General features: G+C 32.9%; 6 non-coding genes across 6 annotated transcripts; 3 read left to right on the forward strand and 3 right to left on the reverse strand.

Moving 5' to 3' along the window:
* The first annotated feature begins 7,783 nt into the window (after positions 1-7,783).
* On the forward strand, positions 7,784-7,980 carry LOC145609822 (U2 spliceosomal RNA). The gene has a single exon (XR_014106107.1). It is a non-coding gene; the product is annotated as a U2 spliceosomal RNA (small nuclear RNA).
* A 530-nt stretch (positions 7,981-8,510) lies between these two features.
* Positions 8,511-8,672, forward strand: LOC145609787 (U1 spliceosomal RNA). Its single transcript, XR_014106080.1, has one exon. It is a non-coding gene; the product is annotated as a U1 spliceosomal RNA (small nuclear RNA).
* Positions 8,673-9,263: 591 nt separating this feature from the next.
* On the reverse strand, positions 9,264-9,380 carry LOC145609898 (U5 spliceosomal RNA). Its single transcript, XR_014106167.1, has one exon. It is a non-coding gene; the product is annotated as a U5 spliceosomal RNA (small nuclear RNA).
* A 410-nt stretch (positions 9,381-9,790) lies between these two features.
* On the reverse strand, positions 9,791-9,946 carry LOC145609859 (U4 spliceosomal RNA). Its single transcript, XR_014106133.1, has one exon. It is a non-coding gene; the product is annotated as a U4 spliceosomal RNA (small nuclear RNA).
* A 1,132-nt stretch (positions 9,947-11,078) lies between these two features.
* LOC145609799 (U1 spliceosomal RNA) lies at positions 11,079-11,239 on the forward strand. The gene has a single exon (XR_014106090.1). It is a non-coding gene; the product is annotated as a U1 spliceosomal RNA (small nuclear RNA).
* A 1,032-nt stretch (positions 11,240-12,271) lies between these two features.
* Positions 12,272-12,386, reverse strand: LOC145609897 (U5 spliceosomal RNA). Its single transcript, XR_014106166.1, has one exon. It is a non-coding gene; the product is annotated as a U5 spliceosomal RNA (small nuclear RNA).
* Positions 12,387-12,682: the final 296 nt, after the last annotated feature.

Below are 12,682 nucleotides of genomic sequence, written 5' to 3' on the forward strand. Positions count from 1 at the left end.
ACTGAACTGATTGGAACTGAATTGAACTGAACTGAGCTGAAATGAATATTTTATGTGAGAGAAAAATTAAGAGCTGAACTGAACTGAACTGAACTGAACTGATTGGAACTGAACTGAACTGAACTGATTTGAGCTGAACTGAACCGAAATGAACTGAAATTAAGTAAATGTGAACAGGCCCTTAGTCTTTTTATAGACCAACAAAATTGGTCGGCAAAAAGCCAAAGTCGGTAAATGATTGTCCACGTCTAAATGGCCGATATTTATCCATTTATTTAATAAAAAAAAATTACCACCCTAAAAAGTCAAGGTTTTTTTTTTCATTTTTATATTTAATCACCCTTTTAAATTTTAATTATAAAAATCTATCTAAATAAAACAAACGAAAAATTGATTTCACCACCCCTTACATATTTTGTAAGGAAAACATTAAGTGCCAAATTCCAGGCTTAAAAAAATTTCTCGATTATAATGTGAAAAATTTTCTCTATTAAGGTGTTTTGGTGTCATTTTGATCTTTATTTAAGAGTCCGACTTATAGCTAACAAATAATTATCGAAATACATCATTTTACATGCCAATAAATATCTCGTTTTGCATTATGCTATTTTCAAACAGAAAAAATTGCTCAATTAACATATTGAAGGTCATTTTGGTCATTTAAGGATCTAATTTAACTTTAATCGAGCAATTTTCCCTATTTGAAGATAGTGACTTAGCTTAGCTAGAGTTTGATAATTAGTTGAGATAATAATATAATTAATGAACAACAACATACATAGATTGAAAGTAAACACAACTTAGCTTAGGTAGAGTTTGCTAGCACCTTATAGATAGATGCAGCATTCCCTCGCCATGCAAATACATACATACACACCATATTTGGGGAAGATGACATACATTATATATTGTACCTTCCTTTATTTAATTGCTACTAGAGACTCTTTCTTAGAGAGTACATAGTTAAGTGAATAGGGGTAATGGGACGCAAACACCAACACAGTGATAGGGTTCGCAACACCCATCAACATATGGTATGCAAGTCTCCCCAATGCTTGAGTGGCAAGTAAGGCCGTTATTATTATATTTTCTCTCGACCTCTCGGCGTATGATGGCCAAGAGGACGGGATCTGAGAGCTGTCCATTGCGGACACCCAACATGGGTTCATCAGCGGCGGCTTCTGTCGCAACCACCAAAATGGCTACGACCAAGATTGCCAAACTTACTGCCTTCTTCATCTCCATTATATTTTTTCACTACTTTTTTGTATGTGTGGTGTTTAAATTTGTGTGTTTAATTTATTTTGATGATAAAACCAGAAGAATAGAAGGATCCTTTATATAGAAGTGATGGTGTGTGTGCTCGACATAACAATAATTGAAGAGGATTGTAGAAATCTTTGGTAGGTCTTCTTGTGTGTGTTTCAAATCTATTCTCACGTTTTTTTTTATAACTCGCTCTTGCGATAATTAATTTATTACTGCTTTTTTGGTGCAGCAGGCATGTGGCCTGCTGAATAATGGGAGTTACTGGTATTGTCAGGGTTACTTGTATTTTTCAGGTGTTTTTTTTTTTTTTTTTTTTTTTTTTTTTTTTTTTTTCAGGAGTTACTTGTATGATTATTTATTAAGGGGTTACTTATTATTATTTTTTTTTTCAAGAGTTACTTGTATGAATTACTTATTCAGGAGTTACTTGTTTTATTTTTTTCAAGAGTTACTGATTACTTGTATTTTTTAGGGGTTACTTGTTTTTTTTTAAGGGGTTACTTGTATGGATTACTTATTCAGGGGTTATTTGTATGATTAATTATTCAAGGGTTACTTATATGAGTTACATTACTAGCTAGCTTATATAAGTGTTACTTGTATGCATGAGTTACTTGTATGAGTTACTTATTCAAGGTTACTTGTATGAGTTACTTAGCTTGTTCAAGGGGTTGCTTGTACATATGCCCTATACCAAACCAGTAACACCCTACAAGTAACTCCGACCAAAATTAGTAACACCCTACAAGTAACCTCTGACCAAAACCAGTAACATCGTACAAGTAACTCTTGAAAAAAAAATTGTATTCTAAGTTACTTGTTTCTGGAGTTACTTGTAGGTGTTACTTGTAGAATGTTACTTGTATTCTGGGGTTACTTGTATGGAACACTTGAATGGGTTGAGTAACCGCCCCAGACCAAAATCTCGTACCAAACCAATAACACCCTACAAGTAACCCCTAACCAAAACTAGTAACACCAATACAAGTAACCCCATAATACAAGTAATACCTACAAGTAACCTCTGACCAAAACCAGTAACACCCATACAAGTAACCCCGGAATACAGGTAAAACCTACAAGTAACCCCTGACAAAACCAGTAACACTCATCATACAAGTAACCCCAGAAACAAGTAACACCATACAAGTAACCCCTGCCGCACCATGTGGCCAGCCGCATACAAAAATTTGTGTTAATTTATAATATATTCAATTGAACTAAGTAATCTTATCATTAGTCATTTCTATTCATCGGCAAGTAACACAATAATATACATCGTAACCTTACCCTAACACAATGAACATTGTAACCCTTCAATTTTTTTTATATATTTTTTTAATAGTCGTACCCTTTAATTAATAGGCTCATAATAAAGCACACTATAATACTTGAAATTAGCACCTTGAACTTATATAACAATAATATTAGTGTTGATCAGTTGTTATAGTATAGTATATAATCGTATCTTTTAGCCTTGTTTGAGTAACTTTAAATCTAATATGATTTATTTTTTTTTCGAGAAAAACCTAATATGATTTTAATGTAAATAGAAAGATAGGATAAGAGTAATATGTTAGTTTCACTCGCTAATAACATTGATTTTCTACTCATTTAAAAAAAGTAATTTTACCAAATCATTTTGGGACTAAAGTTTTGTTGTTGTTATATAAAAGTAACTTTATAAAAAAAAAAAAAAAATATATATTTTATACTTTGTATATATTTGGATAAAATTTATCTATATCGGGGTGGTTATTTTGAATAACTTTTAAGCATTATAGATTACAATGGATATTTACTCAAGAAAAAAAAAAGCCAAAAAACAAACACTATTTTGAGACGGAAGAGAATACGTTGTAAATAGGTACTATTCTCTCCATTCGTAATATTGCAATAGTTCGGTTTTTGCAATTTTTATGTGCTTACTTTGACTATAGTTTTTACCGGTATAATAATAATAATAATAATAATAATTATTATTATTATTATTATAATATAAAAAAAAAAACATATGTTGCCATGTAATATACTTTTCCTCCGTTTTTTTTAGTTGACACCGTTTGACTTTTACAAAATTCGCACACTATACTTTGACTCGCTTTTGTGATTTAAAGATACGATAAAGTATAGTCATGTGTGATCTTGTTTGAACCGTCTCGATGTATATTTTATTAGTATTCACTTTTATAAATTTATTACAATGCAATGTTAATAATTAGAGATGTTAATCGTTATAAACATGCGTTGACAAGCTTGATAATAGATGGGTGTCAACTAAAAAATAACAAATAACAGAGGAATAATGAAAATATTGGATATTTGGATATGAAAAGGGAAGGTAAAATAGGAAGAAACCACATTGAAATAAATAATTTATGTCCAAGAATTAATTTAATAGATTTATTTATTTCAGAATAGAGAGTTCATGTAAGATTTTTATAAATTTAGAGATTTTGCTAAAGGACAAAATTTCTAAATTGAAAAACACATTTAACATAATGGGTTAGTAATTACTCCCTCGACCCTATCTAAGAATTTTTAGGCTGGCTCAACGAAGTACATACTTTATGACCGTTCAAAAAAAAAAAAAAAAAAAAAAAAAAAGTACATACTTTAAGAAATTCAAAATATTGTATATATATTTTGCTTAATTAAAAAAAAAAAAATTACAAAATGAGTTTATGTGTTGAATTTTACTCAAAGTATGTGTGGTAAACAATTTGCTCTCTATGATACGAATAATTTTGAACTTACTCTTAAACTAGTTTAGTAATAAAAAAAACTTAATTGATTCCATTTCCACCGTTTAAAAATATTACCAAACATGCATTAATATTACAGCTCATACTTGTCAAAATAAATCACTGTGTATATGATGGCAACTTCATTGGACAAATTTGTCTCTAGATAACATGGAGCTGTACTGCCCACATTAAACGTTGACAGAAATAGCATACTACACATGTTCAAATTCGTCGAGTAATAACGAACGGGAGCATAGCCCTATGCCCCTATGTGTTTCCACAACAGAAAGGAGGATATAATGGTAAATTGGTAATGTAATATATGTAAGGAAAAATTGATAAAAATAATCCCAATTTTCGCCGATTCGCTCAAATAATCTCAACTTTGAATTATTTTTAAATAATCCGAACTTTAGGGGGTATTAGCTCAAAATGATCCCAAGTGACTGGTAACTTGTTAAAGAAGTAATATATTTTTTTAATTATTTAAGTAACACTCGTCATGACGTGATTCGTTGAAATTTGTTATTTTTTTTTTTAAAAAAAAAAAAAAACAGCCACCAACCCACGACCAACCGCCACCACCACCGACAGCCTTCTCCTGCCGCCTAGCCCAGGTACCCCATCCGCCCCAAAACGCCGCTCTCAGCGTCCCCTCCCCTGCGCCGGTGCTGGTGCCGGCTCTGCCACCTCCCTTACCCCCTAAATTTTTAGAGATTTCGGTTGTTGGGGGTTGGTGTTTTCGGGGGAATTGGGGCAGGGGAGGGCGGTGCCGGCCAGGGAGCAGAGATATGGCTACTCGAGGGTGGTTGCCGATCTGGTTTGTGTCGGAGGGAGTAGTGCTGTCGGTCGTGGGTTGTTGGTGGTGGTGGGGAAGGTGGTTCGTGGGTAGGAATTGGGAAAGCTGCTTTGATTTTTTATTTTTTTAAAATAGTTTTTTTTAAAAAAATTTAATTTATTTTTCCAACCAATGACATGGTGACACGTGTCACCTAAACTGTTATAGTAGGTTAGGTAACTGGTTGGGATAATTTTGAGCGAATACCCCCAAAGTTCGGATTATTTAAAAATAATCTAAAGTTGGGATTATTTTGAGCGAATCGGCGAAAGTTGGGATTGTTTTTGTCAATTTTTCCTATTTGTAAATGCATTTTTAGGATTACAATTGCAACTACATACCTTTTTTTTTAGAGAGCCATAAGGACGAGTGATGAGAATCGATTCCATAATCACCTGGAATCGAGAGGAAGGTTTAATCACTTGAGCTATCTCCCACATGTATGTACTTGCATGTATATATTATCATTAGAATATTGCTTAATTTGTCTTATTGGTGCTATATCACACAATAGTATAATGTTTGATTTACCATAAACATATATTTTTTTGTATCATATAAAAATAATATGTACAATGCACAATTTGACGGTACTCTTCACCGATTTAGTAATGCGGTAATATCTTACTTGATTACAACATTTGTGTATCATGATTACAAAACGGTTTGACGGTTTGAAAATTACAATACAGTACAATTTGAAAATATGACCAAACCGCGGTGATCAATCTGATGGTTTGACCCTTTAGGTGCGGTTTGGTAAAAAAAAAGTGGAAGCCGCACCTAAACCCCAAACTGCGGTTTGGTCATATTTTCAAATTGCACTGTATTTTCAAATCGTAAATCACACCCAACCGTAAATTTGCAGTTTAGACCTCACTCTGAACAACCCTAAATTATTCCTAAGTGTAACTCAAATAGCCTTCATTGAAGAAATATGGTTTTAAAAAACATTTCATAAAATATGCTATTCTTCAAACCGGCCCAAAATTGCCTCAACAAGCACGTTCGGGTCCCCTTCCAAAAGGCCAAGGCGGAAGCTCAAAATTTGGAAAGTTCAAAAAGGCATGGCCGTGCCAACTTCTTCAGCAAAGTTCCAGCTTCAATGTGTCAATACTTCGTAAAATGACCATAAATTTCTCGTTTCTGATTGAAATTGGGCATATGACCTATAGTCGATAAACTCTTGAAACAACCTATCACATCTAACTTAAATCACCTAAAGATCACTAATAGATTGAGAAATATATGCATTTAAAGTCAACCCTATTAGATTTCGAGTCACAAATATAATTAACATACTACGTATAATTTATTCTTGCTACCATTGTTGCTTTATTAGTTATGTATGCAATTTATACTACTTCCTTAATTTAATTACACCTACCATTCAAATTTTTACACTATGTATGTACATACTTCTTAATCAATCTTTATCATCCTTATCGCTTACTTTGTGTGGAGTACAGAAGAGATTAGTCCCAATTACGCACACTCTAACACTCAGCTCATTCAATAATCATCACTATTCCAAAAAGGGAAAAATAAAAAAATCTGACATGACCTATATACATTTCACAAGTGAAAATGATTGTTTGGTGAGAGCTCGCTATCAATGGATTCATATGAGACCGTCAATTATGTGTGGATCATGTATACGCAACGTCTTCAATATTTTGTGCATAATTTTTTTTATGGACCAAACTAATACTACTATTTATTGAACTACGTTAATTTTGGCTCACCACAATAATTATTGAGAGCTATCAATGGCTTTGTTTCGAGCTAGCTTGATTTAATTGATGTGACAGGTTTACATGTGAAGTTAACAAAGCAAATTTCAACTACTACCTCCGTTTTAGATTAATTGTAACGATTAGTCACTTTATGTCAAATCATTGCAATAATTTATAACGAGGGTAGTATAATATAAGTATAGTTGTTACTTGTTAGTTGTTACTTAGCCCTATAATATAATACTTCGTATTGGTTTAATTGGGCAAAAACTCCCCAGTGTTTGTCACCCCCGATTGATAATTTAGGCGTTGGGGTAGAGGATATATAACAATCTCGTAAAATATAGATCATTATCCCTTAAAGTAACGAGCTGATGTAGTGAGCCAAACAACAATTGATAATAATGTGAAGGTTTCGTCCAAAAAAAAAGTTGAGGTGGATTACGCATGAAAGAAGAAAGTAGCTAGTCTAACTGTTACTTAAAATCACTAAATTTTCACAAAAGAAGAAAGGTAGCTAGTTCTAATGGTTACTTAAATTCACCAAATTTTCCCAAAAGAAGGTATGTAGCTAATCTAATGGTCACTTAATTAAAATCACTAAATTTTCACAGAAGATGAAGGTAGCTAGTCTAATGGTTACTTAAAATCACTAAATATTCAGAGAATAAGAAGGTAGCTAGTCTAATGGTTACTTAAAATCACTAAATATTCACAAAAGAAGAAGGTAGCTAGCTAGTCTAATGGTTACTTAAAATCACTAAATATTCACAAAAAAAGAAGGTAGCTAGTCTAATGGTTACTTAAAATCACTAAATTTTCAAAAAAGAAGAAGGTAGCAAATCTAATGGTTACTTTTTTTTTTTGAAACAAGTCTAATGGTTACTTAAAATCGCTAAATTTTCACAAAAGAAGAAGGTAGCTAGTCTAATGAAGGAAGAAGGTAGCTAGTGTAATGGTTACTTAAAATCACTAAATTTTCACAAAAGAAAAAAGTAACTAGTCTAATGGTTATTTTTATTTTATTTTTTTATGACGGGAACTAGTCTAATGGTTACTTAAAATCACTAAATTTTCAATTACGCATGAAATACTAATACAAATCATTTCTCCCACATTGACCAGTAATAAGGAAAGATGGAGATGTCACTTAAGTGAGAGTATAAAACTAGGGTTGAGCAAAAGATCAAAGCATACCTTTCTCGGCCTTTTGGCTAAGATCAAGTGTAGTATCTGTTCTTATCAGTTTAATATCTGATACGTGAGTCAATGACTCACAACGATATTAAATTTATTTTTTAAGGGGGAGAATCCATCACGGTAGCTTGCTATCTGGATCCTTAAGCGTCGTCTATGCGTTGCACTATAGCAAAGGCCTGGCGCACCCCACCAAATTTAAGCCAAATCTGTTGTTGATTTAGTCTGTCACAAAGAGTGATAACATGTATTTATGGTGAATGTGATTGAAGTTGTTAATATCCATACATTTGTCCTGTTTGGGTGGGACTAATTTGTTTTTCCTTTCTACATTGTATGATCCTTCTCAAGTCACAGTTTTCTTCAAGGTGAGATCAATTCAAAATTGATTCGTTAAAGAGGCTATAGTTTATGAATGGTTTGTGAAAAAGGTTGAAACTTGGAAGTACTAAACGATATTTAACGCAAGTATATATCTAATTGCAATATTACATGTACATAGTATAACAATACCAAACAAAAATAAATCCTTATATGAAACCAAGCGGTCTAAACTCCACACTAACCTTTCCATTTATGATATGAAAAATTGTAAAGAACGAATTGAATTGAATTGAATTACTACTTTGATACGAAGAATTTTATGCTTTATCCCACATTGATAAGCTACAAAAGTATTGCGAAGAATCCAGTATAAGAAGGATCTGAGTGACATTGGAAAAATTACTTACCTGGACGGGGTCAATGAGTGATCAAGAAGACTCATGGCCTAGGGTGGTGGCTTCCATTGCACTTAGGAAGCGCATCAGCTTAAGATCTCCCCAAGTGGAGAGAGTCTACGTCATAATTTGTGTCAGTGGAGGCCTGCGTTCGCGCGGCCTCTATCCATTTCTATTCTTAAAATTTAAGCTTAGTTTTTCTATTTTTCAAACAAAAATAAGATTTTGCTGAAAATTTTATCAGAAATGTCTTTGACCATAAATGCATATTTTTAGTTTTAGACTATGTCAAGTACATATCATTCTTCTAGCTGTGATTTGAGAACGTAGGTGGTGAGGTATCCCCCCCTATCTTCAGCTTAGAGTTGTAAAAATAAGAAACTTTAATGTGAACCGTTCAACCGTAGGATTTGAACAGCTACCTAATTCGGCATTTACACGAGTCATACCAGATTTGAATGGAGAAGTTATGACTACCAACAATCACTAAACACGACCAAATACAAGTATAGTGATCATCTATTCATTTGAGGCACAAGGAAATTTAACGCATATATTTCACTCGGTTTTCAGATTTATTGTTGCCACATTTTAATGGAGAAGTTATGACTATACCAACAATCTCTAAATCACGACCAAGTACTAGTGATCATTTATTCATTTTCAGATTACTTTGTTGCCGCATATATTTAACGCATATTTTTTACTCTTTTTTCAGATTTACTTTGTTGCCGCATTTTAAAAACTAGATTTGCTGGGAGCTCTGTAGATGATCTCCCTCCAAAATTAAACGTATGCCACTAAATGCAGCGAGCACACGGTATTCTTTAGTAAAAGGCGAAAGAATAGTTCGCGCTGTGCTCACTGCGTGAAGATTACAGATATGAGGCTAACTTGTTATACCAGTTTTATGTCTTCAATCATCAATCTAGTCCATGTGGGACTAATCTACTTAGTTTTTTTTCCCTAGAGAAAACTGCTTAGTTTCATTTTAATCATTTTTTTTTTCTATTTATTTATTAAATTTTTATTTGGTACCTTTCAGCTCTTAATCAACAACCATACCAAACCCCATAGCAGAGGGACATTTCACATTTGACTATCTAAATAGCAAGCTCACGCTATTGCTTTTCAGTCAGTTACCGAAAATTGTCGATCGTATTATTTGAATCCTAATTGATAATCTTTTTTTCTCCATAATAAGCAGATATAGATAAAAATGGTTAACGGCAGGGTTAATTTCTAATCCTATTCTCCAAAATTATTTGTTACTATGAATTGTAAGGCTTTTCCCTAAGAAAAAGGAGCCCTTCCAGAAATTCTCAACGGCCACGGTCAAAGCCGAGGCCGAAGAGGGGGTTTGGAAATAGTTTTCAACCAGCAATTGACGCGCCTCGGTTATTACCTCACTAGCTGCGTCATTGCCCCAAGCGCAAAGATGAGTATTGTGTTCCCAGAGTTTTCTCTTATATACTAGTGTCATTGGTTGTGTATGTCATAAACTATATGATATGGGAAAAGAATAAGTTCCTCATTAGTTCCTCATCCGTTATAAAGTTACCCCTAAAATGAACAAAAGTTATCCTAATATGAATAAAAGTTATCCTGACATAAATAAAAGTTACGAAATGTTTATGCTTTACTGATAAAAGTTACCCAAAAAATTGTAAAAGTGACCCTAAACTTAATAAAAAGTGACCCCTGATGTACAGTAAATTACTGTACACCGGATGTATACAAAAGTTATTCATTTTTATTATAGTGACCTTTTTTTATTAATAAAACAACCATAGTTTCTCTAATATTAGTAATCCACAATAAATTAGTGTGAATCGGGTTCATTTAAGAATTAATATGATAAATATACTATATATATCCATTATTCATACCTATTTTATTCCAAAGATAAGTTTGGTTTGGTGGTTGGGCTTGTTTTGTGAGGGTCATTTGTTCTCTTGGTCTTAGGAATACATAGTAGAAATTTGACAATTCAAAGAAAGTTGCACTTATTTTTTACAAATGTAATCTAAGTACCTCCATATCTATTGTGAATTTGCTTAAGGACTAATTGATTTATATATATGCATCAGTTAGTGGATTACATAACCTAGGACCGGGAGTTACAAATGAAAATTTAGTTCTTTGTTAGATAATTTTTATAAAATGCAATGAAACTTTTTACAATTTTTTCTTTTTGCCGTATAGAAATACTTGTCATATGTGTGCGATTCTAATATTAAAAAATTAACATGCTATTTTTTCTTGTGATTTTTTGTTGAATTATTGAATATATAAAACTTGTCCCTCCGAATTATATTTTCTGGCTCGGGCACTCCTTCCAACATACAATATAAGGATAATGTATCCCTATCTCCCTATCTTTCGTAACATATGTCCCTTTTATTTAATTCCTTAAATTTTTCTCCTCCTAACTTGGACGCCTATAGCAATCTAATTTCCACCTCTAACATTTCCGTTGATAAATTACTTTGATAAATTATCCCACATTGAGAAGCAACAAAGGTAATGAGAACAATCCAGTATAAGAAGGAATTGAGTGACATCGGAAAAATTACTTACCTGGACGGGGTCAATGAGCGATCAAGAAGACTCATGGCCTAGGGTGATGGCTTCCATTGCACTTCGTAAGCGCATCAGCTTAAGATCTCCCCAAGTGGGAGAGTCTACGTCATAATTTGTGATAGTGGAGGCCTGCGTTCGCGCGGCCTCTATCCATTTCTACTCTAAAATTTTAAAATTTTTATTTTTTTTGTAACGAAACTTTTGCTTAAAATTTTGGTAGAAATGTCTCGATCATATTACCTTTTCTTTGATGAATTATATTAGCTACATAAAAACTTTTCTTTAATGCATCTATCAGGAATGTTTTAAGACTAGAGAGATATTGGAGCCTAACTATCAAAATACGGAAGTAATATGGAAGTGATTTAAGAACAAAGGTGGGTAATTTGCTATTTATTACATATATCCTCCCCTTCGCAAAGTTCTTCAGTTAGAATTTGCAGTTATAACAACAAAGTCAAAATAAGAACTTTATAAAACATCTATGTGAAAACTATTTGAACAACATGGCTTTTAGTCATGCTTGATACCTAATTTGGCATTTCCATGAATCATACCAGATTTGAACGGAGAGGTTATGATTTACCTTTTATTTTGAAACAATATGAAATGGTTCTGTGCAACCAAAAAAAGGAGAAGAAAGAATTATAGTGATTTACCTAGTTACCTTGTACAAAAAATCTCTAAATTGCGGTCAAGAACAAGTATAGTGATCATCTATTTCAATTCATTTGAGGCAATTTGACCAGCATGTAAAATTTGGCACAAACATTTCACTTCGTTTATGAGAAAGCTTAATTACATTAAAGTGATTCTATGAGTATTTGACTATGTATATTAGCTAAGAGTGAGGGATATACTTTGACTATTAATCTAAATGAATAAATCAATAGCTAAGAGTGAGGGATATACTATGACTATCAAACTAAATGAATAAATCAAGGGATTACACACTATAAACAGTATCTAATGATGATAATTATGATATACTTTACACACCTCCATAGGGTGGACGTCTGGAATGAGAGACCGATCTTTGAGATGATATCGCAATTCTATTGCACAGTAATGATCGGAGTGACTGGTGAGTAAGCTAACACATTTCACTCACATTACACATTATTTTACTCAGCTCAGTTTCACATTAGACTGTTGCCAGATCTTTAAACTTGATTTGCCGGGAGCTCTGTAAATGAACCCCCTCCAAAAATAAACGTATGCCACTAAATGCAGCGAGCACACGGTATTCTTTAGTAAAAGGCGAAAGAATAGTTCGCTCTGTGCTCACTGCGTAGCTGCGTGAAGATTATAGAAATGAGGCGAACTTAACCAGTTTTTTAGCTTCAATCATTAGTCTAGTCCATGTGGGACTAATCTTAGTATTCTACTTAGTTTTTTTCAAATCATTAGTTACGCAACAGTAGTCGTTTTTCAGCTTTTAATCAACCATACCAACTTCCATAGCAGAGGGACGTTTTACCTAAAATAGCAAGCTCATGCTATTGCTTTTCAATTCTAATTGATCCAAATCTTTTGATGAAAGATCTAAAAAGCATGTGTGAAAACACATATCCAGTCTCCATAATAAGCAGT

The sequence above is a fragment of the Chenopodium album genome, chromosome 23 (genome assembly GCF_948465745.1).
Source record: "Chenopodium album chromosome 23, dcCheAlbu1.1, whole genome shotgun sequence".
Classification (NCBI taxonomy): domain Eukaryota; kingdom Viridiplantae; phylum Streptophyta; class Magnoliopsida; order Caryophyllales; family Amaranthaceae; genus Chenopodium; species Chenopodium album.